Raw genomic sequence first — 20,430 nt, 5'->3', positions numbered from 1 at the left:
ATGTGCCCTAATTTTGCCCACTAATCTCCTGTGTGGGACCTTATCAAATGCTTTCTGAAAGTCCAGGTTGAAGGTGGAATCTCATATAGACAGGGTGGTAAAGAAAGCTTTTGGTGTGCTAGCCTTTCTAAATCAGAGCATTGAGTATAGAAGCTGGGATGTAATGTTAAAATTGTACAAGGCATTGGTGAGACCAAATCTGGAGTATGGTGTACAATTTTGGTCGCCCAATTATAGGAAGGACGTCACCAAAATAGAGAGAGTACAGAGGAGATTTACTAGAATGTTGCCTGGGTTTCAACAACTAAGTTACAGAGAAAGGTTGAATAAGTTAGGTCTTTATTCTTTGGAGCGCAGAAGGTTAAGGGGGGACTTGGATAGGGGTCTTTAAAATGATGAGAGGGATAGACAGAGTTGATGTGGATCAGCTTTTCCCTTTGAGAATAGGGAAGATTCAAACAAGAGGACATGACTTCAGATTAAGGGACAGAAGTTTAGGGGTAACATGAGGGGGAACTTCTTTACTCAGAGAGTGGTAGCGGTGTGGAATGAGCTTCCAGTGGAAGTGGTGGAGGCAGGTTTGTTGGTATCATTTAAAAATAAATTGGATAGGCATATGGATGAGAAGGGAATGGAGGGTTATGGTATGAGTGCAGGCATGTGGGACTAAGGGAAAATAATTGTTCGGCACGGACTTGTAGGGCCGAGATGGCCTGTTTCTGTGCTGTAATTGTTATATGTGTATATATATATATATATATATATATATATATATATATATATATATATATATATATATATATATATATGTTACATCCACTGACTCACCCATGTCCATTTTCCTAGTTACATCTTCAAAAAATTCCAGATGATTAGTCAAGCATGATTTTCCCTTTGTAAATCCATGCTGACTCGGACCGATCCTGTTACTGCTAACCAAATGTTCGGCTATCTCAACTTTTATAATTGACTCCAGCATCTTCCCCACCACCAATGTCAGGCTAACTGGTCTATAATTCCCTGTTTTCTCTCTCCCGCCTTTCTTAAAAAGTGGGATAACATTAGTTACCCTCCAATCCACAGGAATTGATCCTAAGTAAATAGAACGTTGGAAAATTATCACCAATGCATCCACAATTTCTAGAGCCACTTCCTTAAATACCCTGGGAGGTGTACATAATTGTGAGTGGAATAGATTGGGGAAATTCTACTCCTATCACTTATGACATGACCTCTGAAATTTAATAGGAGCCTGAAGGGGTAACATTTTTACACAAAGGATGATGGGTATATGGAACGAGCTGTCGGAGGAGGTAGCTGAGGCAGGTACTATTGCAACATTTAAGAAACATTTAGACAGGTACATGGATATGATAGGTTTAGAGGGATATGGGCCAAACACAGGCAGGTGGAAGTAATGTAGATGGAACATGTTGGTTGGTGTGGGCAAGTTGGGATTCTATGACTTGCTCTTCAGATAGCAGGCTGCCAGATCTTGGAGCACAGTTGCCTGAAGAGGTTTTTGGCCAAGGCACTTGTGCTCTTCCTATGGATTTGCTTGGTGAACTAATCTTGCCTCTGACCCTTTCCTCTTGCTCCTGGTCATGCAGGCTGCCTGGTGAGTTTGAGTTTAGTTTATTGCCACGTGTACCGACGTACAGTGAAAACATTCAGCAGCAAGACAATACATGATTACAATCGAGCCATCCACAGTGTTTCATCATCAACATGCTTCGCTTCATGAAGTCGATCACTATCTCCTTTGGTCTTGCTGACATTGAGAGAAAGGTTATTGTCTTGACACCAGGTCATGAGGTTCTCAATCTCCTTCCTGTACTCTGTCTCACCATTATTTGATATTCGGCCCACAATGTTGGTGTTGTCCGTGAATTTGTAAATTGAATTAGATTGGTACATGATTGCAATTCACGGCTCTACAAAGAGTAAAGAAGGGGGCTGAGAACGCAGCCTTGCAGAGCACCAGTGTTGAGGATTATCATAGAGGATTATTTGTCCCCTGTCCTTACTAATTGGAGTCTGATGGTCAAAGAGTTGAGAATCCATTTGCAGAGATTTGTGCTGATTCCAAGTGCTGCGAGTTTGGTGATGAGCTTGGATAGGAAAATGGTGTTAAAGGCAGAGCTAGTCTATGAATAGGAATCTGACGTAGGTGTCTCTCATATCTAGGTGTTCCAGGGATGAATGTAGGGCCAGGCCCGTGGATCTTTTGTGGCCGTATGCAAGCTGCAGTGGGTCAAGGCAGCTTGGTAGACTGGATTTAAGGCGTTCCAGAACTAGCCTCTCAAGGCAGGCAAACTTCGATGCTGCAATAAAATGGAAATCTTATTCAGCGATCATCCAATGCATTCTAAGTCATCAATCTATTGCCTTCAGCCTTGTAAAACCCAATGCATTCTTCCCCCAAATGAATCCTGAACAAATACACAAACAATGATCCCTTTAAATGGCTTGTGAAGAGTCAAGCACTGCCTTCTTCCCTGTATTAATTCACACTGGGTGTTAATTACAGATTCATGAATACATTTCACAGAAGTGGCACCATTTGTGCATTGCACAGCGTCATGGCAGGGGCATGTGTACTCCACTTGCTCTGTGGGCCATGTACATGGAACCAGATGATTTCAAGTCATTTTATGCGCTATGCATACCAGGACGTGCATTAGTTTTAGAACAATTTGAATGAAATTCTCATGAAAAATTTGGCTGTGCGTTTGAATTTCAAACCTACAGGTTTAACACCAATCGCCTTGAGATAGCAGTAACACCGAACAAGCACAACGCCAGAATCATTTCCTAACCTAAGAACATTGCCTTAACTTCTCTCCACGAAGTGTGTAGCCATTTCTCAAAGTCACCCCTAGGGGATTATGAGTAATGCAGGTTGGGAGTGAACCAATAGCAAGTTTGTGCTGTGGAGTCAAGTTTCTTAAAACATTTACCTCATGCAGCCTGATTTTTTTTTACTCGTATAGGATAATTATAGCTGATGGAAAGAGATGGGTTTAATCAAGTCAACCTGGCCTAGTTTGTTCCTCTGATTCGATTTTATATATATTTAGCAAAAGAAAATGCCAGGATGCAATTTTCTCACCTATCATATTTAACAAAGTTTGCTTTGAAATCACAATTAAAAAGGGGTTAAACATAAGGAACTAACAGCTCATTAAGAAGCAGTTTGACTACAGGGCTTTAAATAAAACCATACAAGTAATTACCTAATTTTGTCCTCGACTTTGTCAAAGAAAGGGATACCATTCGAAATGTCAAACTGTCTCATTTGTAGTCTAATTGCTGAATCAGGATCTTTCACATGCATCTTCCATCCCTCATCACCGCTGTGGTACTCATCATTTATCAAGATCAGACAAAGGAGAGCTTCTAGAGCGCAAAGTGTATGAAAGATTCACAATATTCTTGGGTCTAGCTTGTCGTTGCTGTTGCATGCCCCTAATGTTTTGGCCTTTTTGCCGTTCCACATCAGTCCATCTCAACATGAAACAATTTGTTTAGGTTTTTATTTTCAGGAGGAGGGTGGTTAATCTTTTGCATTCAATAAAGTAAGAAATACATTTGCGACATGAAGCAGAGGATATTTCCGGCTTATATAACCATTATATAACATCGAGAGCTCCCGTGTGAATTGGAGCACAGATTAGTGACAGAATAATGCTCTCTCTTCCGTTGAACATAAGGATGCAGTTTCTTTACCCTTCGAAAAGTGGATAAAATCTTCTGTTCAAAACAAATATAAAATGTCAGTATAATCTGTCATAGAAACCCAGTTACAAATCTCAGGCTATTCCCCAAAATCTCCAGATTCTGTTTCACTTATTTATTCTGTAGCAATCTAATGGCCTTTACAATCTGGAGCTTGTTTGACTTGTTCAGTATCTAGTTGTACGAGCGTGACAATAAAGCCCCCTTTGTTTTATGAAATGCAATATCAAGACCTTCATGTGTATTTCATTTACATTTTAACGGATAAAGGCGAGAGATTAATTGTTAAATTGCTTTAATGCATAGTCAGTAAATGAACATAAAGTAACCATTCCAGAAAATTTCACCTCTCATTACCTTAATTTCAACCAGCCCACGTAATAATGAGAAAGTTAAAAAAACAACACTGCACTGTTATTTTACTGAGCCATGTACTATATTCCATTGGTTTAACCTTTCACTGAATTGGATCAAGATTTGCTTTAGAACATGATTTACCTGGAGTCTCTGCTATTCAGTTTGCCTGAACAGATTTCTTGAATTAACCTCAGATAAGTGCTTCTTTGTTGTCCTTGTCCTCTCACTACCTTCCCATAGGGTAAAGGCTTTGACAGAAGTCCTTGATGTTTCGGAAACAGCACAACAGTGCTGAAAATGTGTAACGAGCAAAAAGTGGCATGATCTACCCACTTCAGTCACTAACCACGATTGCCTTAATTATCAGCTCATTTGGACGGGACTGTGGGTAAGGTGCAGTAAAGTAAATAGAAGGGAAACAAAATCAGTCCAGTAATGCTAGTCTATAAGAATAACTACAGACTTTAACGCCTTGGCCACCATAGTGGTACAGCTAATAGAGCCAATGTCTCATGGCACCAAAGACCTGGATTCAATCCTGGTGCTGTGAGGCAGTGCTGTCTATTTGGAGTTTGTGCTCACTGTGACTGTGTGGGTTTCCTTCAGGTGCCCTACTTTCCCCCCACATCCAAAAGACGCCCAGGTCGGTAGACTAATTGACCACGTTCAATCACCTCTATTTTGTAGGTGAGTGGTAGAATCTTGCGGAGTCCATGAGAATGTAGGGAGAACACAATTGGATTCATGTAGGATTAATGCAAAAGAGGTAGTTAATTGTTAGTGTGATGGGGCTGCTATACTCTGTATCTCGCTCTGACTTTATGACTCCAGGTGCAATGGAGAAGGGATGGAGAAGGAATAGGTGGCATTACACCATTGATGAACGAATCCATGATTGCAGTAATGAGGGAGGATACCACAAAAGGTTCTTGAAATGTGACTATATGGGCAGAAATATATTCTGTACTCTGCATCTTCCCTTTTGCTCCATCTATTATGCTTGAGTTTGACATGATTGTATTTATGCATAGAATATCTGATCTGTTTGAATAGTAAGCAAAACAACGTTATTCCCTGTACCTCGGTGCACGTGACAATAATAAACTTAAACCAAAACCCATGCATGGGAACAAAATGGGGATGATCACTTAGCTGGAGGTGCACTTCAGGCCTCCCTAACAGTCAGCAAGAGACTGAAGAGCAGATACAGAGGTAAACCACAGGATGATGTATGAGTAATGGGGTTAGGCTAGTAGGCCACTTCAACTTCCCCAGTATTAACTGGGATTGCTTCAGTGTGAAAGGCATTGAGAGGATAAAATATTGAAAGTGCATTCAGGAGTGATTTTTGAGCCAGAACTCAGATAGTTCTGATGGAGGAACAGAATTGTATCTCGAGATTCAAAGGGAATGTTTGTAAATAAGTTGTAGAAGCATCAGTGTGAGAGCATTTTGAAGATATCGTTCTCATCTCTTAGTTTTATAGAAAGAGATAAAGTTGGTCTTAAATGAAGGCTTGAACTGATGAGCACTGATTTCAATATCACGACAGCACCTTCCAAAATTACATTGAGAGACACTACTTGCAGGTAGTTATACCTCTGGTCATCCAGTTTTATAGTCATAGATATAGAGCATGGTTACCAGTCCTTTGGCCAACCAATTACATGCCAACCATTCATTTACACTAATCCTACATTAATCCTATTTTTTTTGTTATTCCTGCATTCTCACCAACTTACACTCTCCCTTGATTCTACCATTCTCTTTCAGAGGGGGAAACTTATGACCACCAGTTAATCTGTTAACCACACATCTTTGGGACATTGCAGGAAACAAGGGCTTTGCATGTTTCTCATCACAGGGAAAACATGCAAACTCCACACAGATATCACCCAAGGTCAGGAATGAACCATGGCCTCTGGCATTGTGAGGTAGCATCTCTACAGAAGGTCTTCAATAAATCTAATTATTTTATGTTACTGGAAAACACTCAATATAGCTCAAATAATAAATTACTCAATAATGTAGAAAATTGATGGTGATACTAAATGTGTATGCTTTCACTATGAGACGCTGAGCTATAAAGTCATAAAAGTTCCTGAGTCCCCTTTTTGTACCATCCATAAAGAACATATGCAAAAAAAGCCCATGATGTTTCCAAGAAATTTTGCCAGTACTAACCATCAACAAGATTTCTAGATTTCTGAACCGATATGGGTCACGCTTGCTAAAAATATTTTGTATGTTTATAAAATGTTTATATCTAAATAACAGAGAGAAGCAAGAAGTTGTTCTTATTACTGGCTGCCCAAGGTCAGGTTGTCACTGTGAAGTTGTTTTCAAAATGGTTAAGTGCAAGAAGATGAATCCCAACTGTTTTCGTGGCTGTAGCTGCCAACATTACCCACTGTAAATGACAGCACATTCCTCATTCACATGCACAAGCCAATGTGAAAACCCAGAACTTGCCACCAGCCATTCAAGACTGGGTCCTTGTTGAGCAGCAATTTGAACAGAATGTCCTGCGCTCCCGTTTCTCATTCTTTGGAAAACCTTGCACAAAAACAGAGCGGTAAATTTATTTTCTCTCTTATTTTGAAAGGAAACGAATAATTGTGAGAGTCTCAGGTTGTTGATTTTAAAAGTTTTAGATTCTTAGTGTGAAAACATTCTGCTTTTGTTTTTACATTTGCAATTAATTCTTTAGATTAAAAACATATTTAAGAGCTTAGGTCTTTTAAAGGTCTTTTATTTATTCTTGAGTTGAATGAGTTTACTCAGTTTCTTATTCCCTTGTTTTTAAATATATTTTCCTCTTTTTTTTTGAAAAACTTGTTTTGTTGTTTTTACAATCTGAGAGAGTTCTAGATATATCAAAGGACATGAATTATCTGGCAGTCAAAGTGATCAGACATTTATTAGCTCAACTCATTCCGACAAGGAAGCCACTGACATTGTATAAGGTACCAAAAAATGCCTCCCCAGCCTGTCTGAATGACTACCGTCCGGTGGCCCTTACCTCGGTAGTCATGAAATGCTTTGAGAGGCTGGTGAAGAATCACATCTGCGCCTTCCTCCCTCGGAACATGGACCCGTTGCAGTTCGCATATCGTCCGAACAGATCCACGGACGATGCGGTCTCCCCCAGGTCTTGCACACACCGCTCTCTCCCATCTGGACAGCCAGAAGGGGGGCTACGTGAGGATGCTGTTCATAGACTACAGTTCAGCCTTCAACACGATAGTCCCTACCAGACTGGCCGGGAAGCTAATGGAATTGAGGCTCAACATCTCCCTGTGTGCCTGGGTCCTGGACTTTCTCACCGCCAGGCCCCAGGTAGTCAAGATGGGAGGAAATACATCGAAGTCCCTCACCCTAAGCACAGGATCGCCCCAGGGTTGCGTCCTCAGCCCCCTATTGTACTCCATGTACACACATGACTGTGTGGCTAGGTTTAGCTCCAACTCAATAATTAAGTTTGCTGATGACACTGTGGTGGTGGGCCTGATCTCAGACAACGACGAGAAGGCCTACCGGTAGGAGGTGGCTGATCTAGCACTCTGGTGCCAGGATAACAGCCTCCTCTTGAACATCAAAAAAACGAAGGAGCTGATCATGGACTTTAGGAGGGCACATCATCCGAGGACGTACACTCCATTGAGGATAAATGGGGATCCTGGGGATAGGGTGAACTGTTTTAAATATCTGGGAGTCCACATCTCCGAGGATATGACATGGGCATCACACGCCTCAGCACTCATGAGTAAGGCAAGGCAGCGCCTTTACCACCTCAGGCAATTGAGGAAATTCAGAGTGTCTCCGAGGATCCTCCAGTGCTTCTACGCAGCGGCGGTGGAAAACATCTTGTCCGGAAATATTACCATCTGGTTTGGGAATTGCTCTGCCAAGGACAAGAAGACTCTGCAGAGAGTAGTGCGTTCGGCCAAACGCACTATGGGAACTTCACTCGCCCCCCTGCAGGAACTATACAACAGGAGGTGCAACTCCAGAACAAATAAAATCATGGGAGACCCTTTCCACCCCTGCAGCAGACTGTTCCAGCTGCTATGGTCAGGCAAATGCCTCCGTTGCCATGCGGTGAGAGCGGAGAGGTTGAGAAGGAGTTTCTTCCCAGAGGCCATTCGGACTGTAAACGCCTATCTCACCAGGGACTAACTCTACTGAACGTTTTTCCTTCCATTATTTATCATGTAAAATATGTGTGTTATGATTGTGTTCATAATTTGTTTGGTTGTTTGGTTTGTCTTTTGCACAAAAGCCCGCGAGCATTGCCACTTTCATTTCACTGCACATCTCGTATGTGTATGTGACAAATAGACTTGACTTGACTTGACTTGACTTAAGGCCATGCCACCAATGATTTATTACAGAGGATCCCTTGCATTATCATTAGAGGATCTCAGAAGATATGACCTGGAAATGTAGCACTGTACCTCCAATATTGGTGGGTCAAAGTCTTGGAACTCTCTCCTGAACAACATTGTGGTTATACTCACACCGCAAAGACAGCAGCAGCTCAAGAAGGCATCTCTCTGCACATCTTCTCATGGGATGGGTACTTGAATGCTGCCACATTCTTTATATGAATTTAAAAAAATGTCACGACTTATTGCAGAAGAGCATCTGTAATGGCACAGAAAAATAGATTGAATAATTCAGTTCTTAAATGGGACCAGTTCTAAAACTGAATACAACATTGAGCCTACCTTTAAAATGCAATGCTATATAAGTGAAGCATCAGAGTGAAAAACAGATCAACTGGGAGTTTGAACTGATTTGAGCAAAGTTGGGAGATGCAAGTTGGCTTAACAGTGGAAGGAAAAATAAAATAATGCCAACAGTTATTTTTAAAATTCAAATTGAAGGCATTGTTTATGCCAAAATTGTTTTCAGCCTGAACCATGGTAACAGATTTGCAGAAATGGAGATATAAAATTAACAATCCATCAATAATGGACTGAAGACCATTGTTCTCCATTGAACCACAAATAAATTCCCAGCAATTAAAGTTTGTGTTGATTGAAAAGTTATTGAGTATAGGTTTTGTAAATTAAATGTAGTTTATAGAATAAAAACAGGTTGTGATTATGCATAAACTATGTGGAAAAGATTGGCTTGAGAGCTGCTGAGAATGTACAAATATCTTGCCAGGAAAGACAACTGTTCAAAGATGAATAATTACAAGGATTCAGCTGAGGATTTGCAATGGGGTTTGGATCACTTATGTAAATGGTAGACAGATGGAAGACAAACTTTAAATACTCACAAAGTTAAAGTGTTGCACATTGGATAAATTGATATGGAAGGAAAATAATTAGTAGATGGAGAGTCAAAAGGGAAACATGGGAATAATATAGGAAATTATCATCATCAACAATTTATATTCATACAGTAATATTCTTCCAACAAAACATGCCAAGGTATTTAGCAGAGAAATAGTGGATATGTCCAGTAAATAAAAGAAAAAACAATTTAGGTGGCTAACTACATGTGCAAGAAAATATCTTTTCAGGTCCTTCTGCAGTTATACAGGGCCCTAGTGAGACCACACCTGGAGTATTGTGTGCAGTTTTGGTCTCCTAATTTGAGGAAGGTCATTCTTGCTTTTGAGGGAGTGCAGTCTAGGTTTACAAGGTTAATTCCCGGGATGGAGGGACTGTTATATGCTGAGAGAATGGAGTGGCTGGGCTTGTCTACTCTGGAATTTAGAAGGAAGAGAGGGGATCTTATTGAAACATATAAGATTATAAAGGGTTTGGACATGCTAGAGGCCGGAAACATGTTCCATATGTTGGTGGAGTCCAGAACCAGGGGCCACAGTTTAAGAATAAGGGGTAAGCCATTTAGAACGGATATGAGGAAACACTTCTTCACGCAGAGCTGTGAGTGTGGAATTCTCTGCCTCGGAGGGCGGTGGAGGATGGTTCTCTGGATACTTTCAAGAGAGAGCTAGATGGGGCTCTTAAAGATATCAGTCAGGGGATATGGGGAGAAGGCAGGAATGGGTTACTGATTGGGGATGATCAGCCATGATCACATTGAATGGCGGTGCTGGCTCGAAAGGCCGAATGGGCTACTCCTGCACCTAGTGTCTATGGTCTATTAACTTTTTCAGGGTAAGGAGAGAATAGCAATCCATACATTTTAAGAAACCAAATTCCATGATCCAGGATGTAGTATCTGAAGATATTGTTAATCCTGGCCAAATTGGAGAGGCTAGGACTTTAAAAAGGGGTAAAAGTTTCGGGGCTGCTGGGAGATTTGGTCAATTTGGAATTGCTCTCTGCAGAGCTGGGACAAGCTGCGGAGTGGTGCCAGTGTGTCTAAAGCCTAGATACAAGTTGCAAGAAAAGAATAAGAACATCTGCAGACCCTGTCAATTAGGTACAAAATGCATAGAATAAATTGGATGGCTGCACACCAGACATGCACCTTGTAAATAATTGTAAATAATGTTACAGAGTTCTACTTTGCCGAGTGTTGATTGGATGAGGTATTGAGCCTTGTCTGGGTTTCTTGATCAGGGTAAATGTTTCTAAGTTGGCTTCCTTGAGAAGTCCTGATTGAATACAATGTATTAAGCTGCTGTATTATTGGGTTAGGGAAATGTCTGTTATGTATGGGGTTAATCGATATCTGTAATTGGATTATTAAGAGACCACCACCATGTGGTTCGGCCTCTCGAGGTCCGGGACCTATAAAAGTCTGCTACCATGAGGTCCAGTGTTGATCTTCTGGGAGAACGCTTGGGACTGCGTGACCTTCTGGAGTGTCTCTGTTTGAGCGAGGCCTAGAGGGCTTGATCAGGCAGATACGAGGATCTAACCCGCGGTGGGATAGGTACAGTAGTTGAACTGTAATTGCGCTTTGATAAAATACAGATTAGTTGTTTGATTCAATGTTTTTACTGAAACTAGATTGGTGGGAAGGTTAGCAGGAGCAATTTACAATATGGCTACCACTGACTGATTAATAAGTCGGCACAATATTAGGACCCAGTAGAGTGAGCTGCACAATATATATATAAATCAACTGCGAGGGTTCTATTTTGGCAATGAGGATTTAATTTATCACAGAGATGAAACTAGATGATCAGGATATGGAAGCAGGAGTATGGAATCTATAATAAGGCTTTTTTACTCTTTCTTGCTCTGCTCACTGCATCTCCCCAGATCCATACATCTTGATAATATAAAATTTGATGATTATGGACTACCAGTTTACAGATTTTCAGGTCACAGGTGGTACTTGTGTAGGTGGGATATGTTTGTTGGTGTGGGAAAGTTGGGAAGAATGGGCTTGAGAACATGTTGTATGACTGTGATTCTATGGCTCAAGTTCCATAACTTCCAGCAGTTTTAACATGTTTCCCTTCATTCTCAAACACAGGACCAATATCTGTACCATCTGCAAATGCTTTTATCATTCCCCATTCATTGAAATGGTTAATGTATATTACAAAAATCAAGAGATTGTGCAGTGAACCATAGCAGTCACGAAACCACCCATTAGCCTTGATCCTTTTCTTCCTGCCGGTTTTGTATTGAATTTAACACTCTCTCTTAGATTCCATGAAGTTTTCTTTAAAATAAGTTTCCAAAAATCAATGTCGAATATCAAAAACACTGCTCTCATCAGTGCTACTTGCTGCCTCCTCAAAAAGTTCAAACAAGTTTGTCCAAACTTCCTTGAATAAATCCATGCCAATTATCCCTAATTAATTTGTCTCTCTTAGTGGAGGTTTAATCTCTCCTTCAGCATGGATTCCAATAATTTGCTCAGCACCTTTGCTTTGCAGGCAATGGTACAATTTTAGTCATTCTCCAATCCTTTGCTATCATAACTGGTAGTTTGAAAAATTGTAATCAGCATCATCATGTCAGCAAAACCAGGAGGAGGGTAAAAAAGAGGTGATTGATTCAGGATTCTTTTTCTGTCCGGAAGAAACTGCTCTTTTAAGGCTGTTTGTCTGGGCTTTCAAGGTCATGTACCTTCTCCCAATAGGTAGAAGAGAGAAAAGGGAATGGCCAGAGTTACTGTCATCCTTGCCGATATTTCCAGTCTTTTGGATGCAACGCATTGTAAAGATGGACTGGATGGAGGGAAGTGATAAGCTTATGATGGACTGGACAATGTTCTCCATTCTCTGATGGTTCAAGAGCAAAGCAGTAGCCATACTAGGATGAGATGCATCCTATATTTCTACAGCGTTTCTGTAGAAGTTCGAGAGAATTCTCATGGACCTGCTGAAACTTCTCTGATGCCTCAGAAAGTAAATACACTGAAGCACGTTCTTGATCACCACATCAATGTGAAAGGATCAAGTTAGTTTGCTGATGATATGAACGCCAAGTAACTCGAGGTTGATAACCGTCTCTACAGCCCCGTTGATGAGGAGAAGGTTGTGTTCACCCCAACACACCCTATCCCCCACTTCTTTAGGTCAACCAATTCTTTCATCGTGCTGACATTAATGAGTTAAAATGTTGTTCTGACACCATGACACAAAGTGCATGATCTTTGTCTGTACTTTGTCTCATTATTGTTGTTAATTCAGCTGACAAGCGGGGTATCATCGGTGAACTTAAAGATCGGATTGGCATTATATTTTGACCATAGGGTTGTAAGTGCAGAGAGGGAAGAGCAGGTGAAGACTGAGCACACGACCCTCAGGAGCACCATGTTGAGGGTCAGGGTGATGAAGAGTTTTGACCAATTCTGACAGACTGACATCTGCTGGTCAGGGAGGCTGGTGCAAATGTGGGCCATTATCAATCTTTCAAAGCTCTTCATTATGGTCAATATAACAACAACTGGGTCCGAGCCATTCAGAGGTCATTTTATTTTTCTTGGTGACTGAAATGTTGGAGGCTTCATTGAAGACAGAAGGCTGTTGCAGTGAAAAGCTCAGGATGTTGGCGAAGACTGTGGCCATTTACTTGGCGCACAATTTCAGAACCCATCCAACGACTCCATAAGGACTCAACAGCTTTCCGAGAGATTACCTTCATGGAAGCAGATCTAAGCTCTGCCACTGGGATATAAGTGGCAGAGACAGTGAAGGATGGGGAGCTCTTGCACTGATGGGACTTTATTTGCTTCAAAACGTGCATATAATGCATTGAGCTTATCTGGTAGAGATGCAGCATTGCCAGAGATCACCCTGTCGTGAAAGTATTCAGAATTTGATACATTTGCCTGGCATCGGCTTGATTGAATTGAGCCTCTAACTTGGTCTGGACTTCTTCCATAGTATCACTGTGAGCCTTACAAAGATCCTCCTTATTTTTTCTCTGATTCTAGCCTCTGTAGTCCTCTCTATAAGATCCTCCTTCCTCCATATTCCCTTAGTTCTACTCACTCCTCCCCACCTTCTTTGTAACTTAAAACTCATTTGTTTTCTCTCTTTTCCAGTTCAGATAAAGGGTTTCCATCCATCCTTAAACATTAACTCTGTTCTTTTTCCCCAGATGCTGCCAGACCTGCTCAGTGTTTCCTGCATTTTCTGTTTTTGTTTCAGTTTTCCAGCATCTGTAGTTTAATTTTATTTTCAATTCATCTGGACATGAGGCATTGATTGAGTGGTCCAGCACGGAAACAGGCCCGTCGGCCCACCAAATCCACACTGACCATCGATCACCTGCTCATACTTGTTCTATGTATTCCCAGTTTTTGCATCCATTCCCTGTACACAGAGACCAATTAATCTACAAACCTGCACGTCTTTGGGATGTGGGAGGAAACCCGTACACCCAGAGGAACCCCACACAATCACAGGGAGAATGTGCAAACTTCACACATACAGCACCCACGGTCAGGATTGAACAGTGTCTGATGCTGTGAGACAACAGCCTTTCCAGCTGCATGACTGTGCCACCTTTATGACATCCTGGATTAATGACCAGAAACAAAATGCCACACCGATTCTATTCCTTGCCGTCTCTCCTTTCCATTGCTGTAGCATTTGGAACAAAGAGATGCGCTATCTATTTGGTCTGGCCACAGAAGAATTACTTGAAGAAGTGCATGCATCATCCGTCACTGCCGAGTCCAGAGGACGTAGCTTCTGCCTTCTTTGGTGCAGCTTTTTTCCACACTTGTTCACTGAGCATCCAAGACATTTATCAGTAAGAGTGGGTGATGTAAAGGCTTTTGCTGAAGCTGTTGAAATACTGCACAATGAAGAACTCCCGTTCATATATGAAGTAAAATGTCACTAGAGCAGAAATGTGAAAAGTCCAAAGCAATTTCAGAATGGAATTATGTTTATTTCATTTCAGTACATATGTGTTCTTGCTGTCTTGTTATGAAAACTATATTTTCCATCCTATTGTTTTACATCACAGATTTATGTCAATGCTTATATGTTTAAAATACAGTGTGCATTAATTAGAACATTCTCAACATGTTCAGTACTGTTGTAAATTAAAAAAATATTAGCTAGAGTCATTTGAGAAATAATTACAATTTAATAGTTTATGTTATGGGCCTGTCCCACTTAGGCGATTTTTCAGGCGACTGTTAAGTTGCCGGCAGTCACGTTAAAAACCGGCAACTGGAAAGGTGACTGTCAGAGTGGAACACACACAAACCACACACACCACTTCCTTCACCAGCCCATTATGCAGGTGGGGGACAGGAAAAGTGGGGGGAGCGCTGTCTGAGTGAAATTCACACGGTGCAAAGCCAAGGTGATACAGACACACACCGCGATGAACAGGAAAGTTGGCGCCGTAATTAATACGACTAAAGCACAGTGTATGGTAAGTCCTTTAAAAGAGGGGGGAGGGAAGGGGGGGGGAGAAAGAGGGAGAAGGAGTGGAGACAACTATTAAGAAGCCAGATTTACACGGCTGTGAAGCTCGGCGGACATTTAACATTGCTGGTCGGTTATCCTTAGTTCTGAAAACTACTGTTTACGTTTTCTTTCCCCCACTGAGCCAATGAAATTCACTGGTCATCACCGACTACAACCTATGAGAACCTACGAGAACCTTCGACCTCCTGGCAACCCACTAGGATCTCCTGGCGACTCACCTACGGCACAAAATTTTTCGCTACTCTCCATGGCAGGTTCATTCTGGTCATCGCTAATTTTTCAACATGTTGAAAAATTAGCGGCAACCATAATGAGACAAGTGTAATTCAGGCCATCTCCATGCTTTCTTTCCAGTTAATCACAAAATAATTTACTGAAAACAGAACAAAAATACATTGACTTTTAAAAATTATTTTATTCTATTTTCTTTTGAGTTATTGATTGAAAAGTACTAATTTATTTTATCATTCTTCACCAGTGTGGCAGAAGGAGCCACACAAATCATCACAATTTAGGTTGAAGCCCCTCACTAAATCCTGGCCTCTGATGCTTCCCTATTTGTATCTTTCCACTCCAGGCCATCTGTTGCCTAAGGCTAAGGTTCTGGGATGCCGCTTTTAAAACCTTTTACCCATCTACATCTTCCTTTCTCAATTATGATCCTTAGTGCCTTTTTTTCACAAAATCTTTGGTCATCTGTTATAGACTCCTGGGATGTTTTCTATGAAGTGAAAGTGAGCTGATGCTGCTACAGCAATCATCTGTATAAGAAACATAAATAGTGACTAATATTCACTACTGCTGTCTGAAACTGCACACATGAACTTATATAGTACTATGACAACAATCTAGGAAATTCCTTTTGGTGGGGCATTAAAAACTACTTTATTTTCTGCATGATCATTTCTTCCCTTGGTTTTAGTGTTGCTAAGTTTTGGATTCAACTATATCCATGTCTTATTCAGGGGTCATTAAAGATCCTATCACCCTTCTATGCATACCAAGTGTACGAGCAAGACAACATGAATTTCAGTCAAAACGCAAACTTATTTCTCCAAATGTTTGAGGCCTTCGGAATGCCTCAGATGGACTTGTATCATTCATATGTTCATAGATTCATAATTTATAGAAGATGCATTGGGCCATTCAGCCCATCAAGTCTACTCCGCCATTCAGTCATGGCTGATCTAACATTCCCTCTCAACCCTATTCTCCTGCCTTCTCCCCATAACCCCTTACACTCGTATATGTCAGTCTCTGGCTTAAAAATATCCATTGACTTAGCCTCCGTAACCTTCTGTGGCAATGAATTCCACAGATTCACCACCCTCTGACTAAACAAATTACTCCTCAACTCCTTTATAAATTTGTAAAGTTATGTCCTTTTATTCTGAAGCTATGGCCTCTTGTCCTAGACTCTTGCACTAGTGGAAACACCCTCTTCATATCCACACCATCCAGGCCTTTTCACTGTTCGGTAAGTCTCAATGAGGTCACTCTTCACCTAAACTCCAGCGAGTACAGGCCCAATGCCATCAAACGTTTATCTTATGTCCTCATCTGGATCCTCTCCTGAGTGCAAAAGATAGAAAGGCCTAAGAATTTCACAGTTGTATATGTTTGGACATGAAGGTAGGTGGCTTGGTTATGTTGCTTTGGGGGAGTGGTACTTTTTGGCAGGCACAATCTTTCAATTGAAAAGAACTGTATGGAACCAGGGAAACAGACCAAGTTGTAGTGCTCTCAGATAGAAATGACGATTCCTGCTCGAAATACTCAAATGTCAGCTGATTAATATTATAAGTTGTCATGTTCCTGCTATTAATGGAAATTTCCTGGAGTTTGTTACCACGGGAGTTTCCTCCAGGTGCTCCGGTTTCCTCACACAACCAAAGGATGTGAGGGCTTGCAGGTTAATTGGCCTCTATAAATTGTATCTAGGGTGTAGAGAGTAGATGAGAATATGAGATAACATAGAACTAATGATCGGGTGATCGATGGCCGACATGGCCTCTGTGGCCAGAAGGCCCTGTTTTCATGATGTAGCTCTAAACTCCAAACTCTAAACTGTCAGGTAAATAACCAAAGCAGAAAGAATCCAGATGAAGACGCTGTCCTGGAAACAGAGTTTGGGTCTCGTAGTGAAAAGTCTGCTGGCGTGATTGATTTATCAAAGAAGATTACCCTGATGGGCCTCTTCCTGCTTGTAAAATTTCTTATAGTCTTGAGGAGATCCAGCATGGAAATAAGCCCACCAAATCCATGCCATAAACCACCCATTTACACTCTCTCAACCCTTTACAGTGTTCCAGCATCGTTATTTATTTTCTCCACCCCTTCATTGCAGGTTTACTCCGACACAATACATTTTAATCAATAACAAAAACTAAATGCTGGAAGAACTGGGTCAGACAGCATCAGTGAAGGGAATGGACAGATTATGTTTTGGTTCATGACCTTCTTCAGACTAATGGGAGAAGGAGGCAAAAAACTGCAAAAGAGAGGTAGCCCCATCCAATCTGTTTACATAAATAAAGCGCTACAGTCCAGTAGCCTTTTTGTAAATCTCCTCCGTGAAATGTACTGATTACTTTGGGGGAGAGACACAGGCAGGAGTTTTAAACTGACTGCTTTTGGAGAGGTGTGTTAAACATATATTACATGCATATGCATGTACATCGTGAATGATTAGCCCAGGGGCTATTGCAACACTGTTAACCACCCCCTCCGCCACCCCCCCCTCTCCACCCCTAGCCCCATGACTATCAGTCTTAAAGTGAGGTAAGACTATTTTCTCCTCCCTGTGGGCTAATATCTGCTGAAAAAGCTGTTGTCATTTGCTTCCATTTCCAAATCCAGTTCTATATTCTGTTTATTGTCCGGAGCCAAATTAATCATAGCTCTGTAAGGATCTCCATCAAACATCAGACAAAACATATTAAAATCTATCAGAGAAAACGCTGACATGTTTAAATTCCACATGATTACCATTTTCACTATGAAATATTATTTAAAAAAGGAATATAGGAAACACCGCCACATAACGTGAACCATTTATTTGTTTTGCAAATGGCCAAGGACTTGAGTTTATTTTAAATTTGTGGAAGATTTGAGTAAAGCAACAAAAGAGACAGCAGGAATGCCTTTTTGGGAGGTACACATAGTGAATGCAATTGAAATCTGGACCTAATTTTTCATGCATTTACCAACTGTTAGCCATCTGTGCTAAAACAGTCAGGGAAATTCTTCTGTTGCCTGCTTCTGATGAAATGTTGAATGCACATCAGTTTAAGCTGTCCAGTCCAGTTTACTTCCTGTCCAGATTTTGTGTACCACAACGTGATTTGGTTGATGCAGAAAGCGCAACGTGGCTGGCTCCAACTGAAACTTCCAAAGCTGATGTACATGGCCTTAGTTAGTGTGGGGACACTGTCAAAAACAGATGCCAGGGCCGGTAGCTTCAATTATAATCAGTATCAATGCTGCTACTTCCAGATGTAGCCTTAGCCTAACCGTTATGTTCAACAGCTGATTCATTGTTGTGGTGGAGTAGTAATTGTTTGCGCTGTCTTAAACTAGACCGTACTGTCAAGTGGCACAATGCAAAGGTAGGTTTTAGGAACAGCGCCTGATAAAGGCATTGACATCTCATACCTTCACTAAAAATAGATACACAACCAGCTCACACTACCAAACTGACCAGTATCACCTTGTTCACAAAATGTGTGAGAAAGAACTGCAGATGCTGGATAAAATCGAAAGTAGACACAAAATGCTGGAGTAACTCAGCAGGTGAGGCAGCATCTATGGAGAGATGGAGAGACGTTTTGGGTCGAGACCCTTCTTCAGACTGAACAATGGGTCATGCAGAATAAGCTATCATTTTTTTGATCACCATCATACATCAGACAAAACATATTAAAATCTGCAGTCTGTGGAAGGGTCTCGACCAAAACATCACCCATTCCTTCTCTCCATGGACACTGAGTTGCTCCAGTATTTTGTGTCTACTTTCACCTTATTCACATACTGACCATTAATCGAGAACTTCATATTGTAAATTGGGTTGCTTCTGTGCACCAATCTCTCTTGTGCTGATCCATGCTCTTGGTACGCCTGAGATTATTGATCTTGTGTTCAGTCCATGATATGTGCAAAATTCATTGTGCAGCTCAGAGTGCAGAAAATTGTCAATAAATGTCAATAAATAAATCTAGATTTGAAATAAAAATTGAGTTTTAAAGCTGCTTATACTCTTCTGGAAGAACACACTTGAAGTCCTTGCATAGCACTGTGGTATGTTCAGCCTGCAGCCACAGCATATGGCTGCAAGTATGTCAAACAATATGGCACCAGTGGGTGTCGGATGTCCCCAATGAAGACAGGAGGAGAGGGAGGAGATTAGGAGGTTTTTTTTCTCTCAAGATAGCTACTGGGCTTGTGGTTACTTGCTGAGTTCCTCTTGCTTGCATTTATCTCCTGGGCTATCTGTTACCATTTTTCTCCAATCCCAACACCCATCTTTTCCTTTGTCTGAAGCTAACAAACAACAAGTTTTAGAACTGCTTTTATTTCTTCAAGAATTGTTTCACTTTTACCTCTCCATATCGAGGTTGTCACTATCGCCTCTCCCACCAACCTCTCGAAGATAAGATCTACTGCTGAAGTTTCAACGTCAAATGGAACCTCCTAAGTCCATGCCCATCTTTCTAAAACTCCATGTTTTGGATATCTCAAGCCAGAAATATCTCTTGCTGCAGCCTAATCAAACTCACAATTCACAATACCTCTGAGGAACAGCAAGGTAACCATATTCACTTATGAACTTCCTGCCTGTCCATTCCTCCCACAGATGCTGCCTGACTTGCTGAGTTTTTCCAGCATTTTATGTATTGCTCAAGACTCCAGCATCTGCAGTCTCTAGTTGCTCTAGTCCTTTATCCGCCTCTGTAACATTTGTCAGCATTGAGTGCATTGTCTTCCTACAAGGTCTCCATTGGTTGTCTAATTATATTATCACTTGGTTTGAGCTCTTTCATCATAGTAACCTATGAGTAACTTTAGCAATTGTTTGTCTTTCTCAATCTCACGCCATTCCTTCAGCAGTCATCAACTTCTTCCCATGCATTCCAGCACACATCCATGCACAAGAACCGGTTTTTAGCCTGCACATTAAACATTTACAGACTGAAATTTAGTAATTTAATAACTTCACAAGATGAAGGTTTGTGTTTTTCAACCAAAGATGATGGAAGCCCTAATGGGCCTGCCCCACTTAGGCGACTTTTTAGGCGACTGCAGGAGACTGTGCGTTTGCCACATGGTCCCCACATGTTCGCGGGTGGTTGTCAGGGAGTCGCCTTCATGGTCGCGAGGAGTTCCCGCATTCTGGGAACTAGTCGCGGCCTCATTATGGTCGCCGTGAATTTTTCAACATGTTGAAAAGTTAGCGGCGACTAGAATTAAGCCGCAATGGAGAGTAGCGAGATTTC

General features: G+C 41.2%; 1 long non-coding RNA gene across 5 annotated transcripts in view; it reads right to left on the bottom strand.

The window, feature by feature from the left end:
- Positions 1 to 814: 814 nt before the first annotated feature.
- Positions 815 to 20,430, bottom strand: part of LOC129695545 (uncharacterized) — a 27,848-nt gene continuing 8,232 nt past the window's right edge. For 2 of the 5 annotated variants that reach the window (XR_008723183.1, XR_008723184.1), the window contains 2 exons: positions 7,118 to 8,742; positions 2,385 to 3,753 (listed from right to left, as the gene is read on the bottom strand). This is a non-coding gene — a long non-coding RNA (uncharacterized LOC129695545). Of the gene's footprint in view, positions 2,325 to 2,384; positions 3,754 to 7,117; positions 8,743 to 20,430 lie in introns of those variants that run through there. The other 3 variants (XR_008723182.1, XR_008723185.1, XR_008723181.1) reach the window with 3 other exon arrangements.

The sequence above is a fragment of the Leucoraja erinacea genome, chromosome 3, assembly GCF_028641065.1.
Source record: "Leucoraja erinacea ecotype New England chromosome 3, Leri_hhj_1, whole genome shotgun sequence".
Lineage (NCBI taxonomy): Eukaryota > Metazoa > Chordata > Chondrichthyes > Rajiformes > Rajidae > Leucoraja > Leucoraja erinaceus.
The sequence above is the reverse complement of the archived record's forward strand: the minus strand, read 5'-3'. Positions and strand labels throughout refer to the sequence as shown.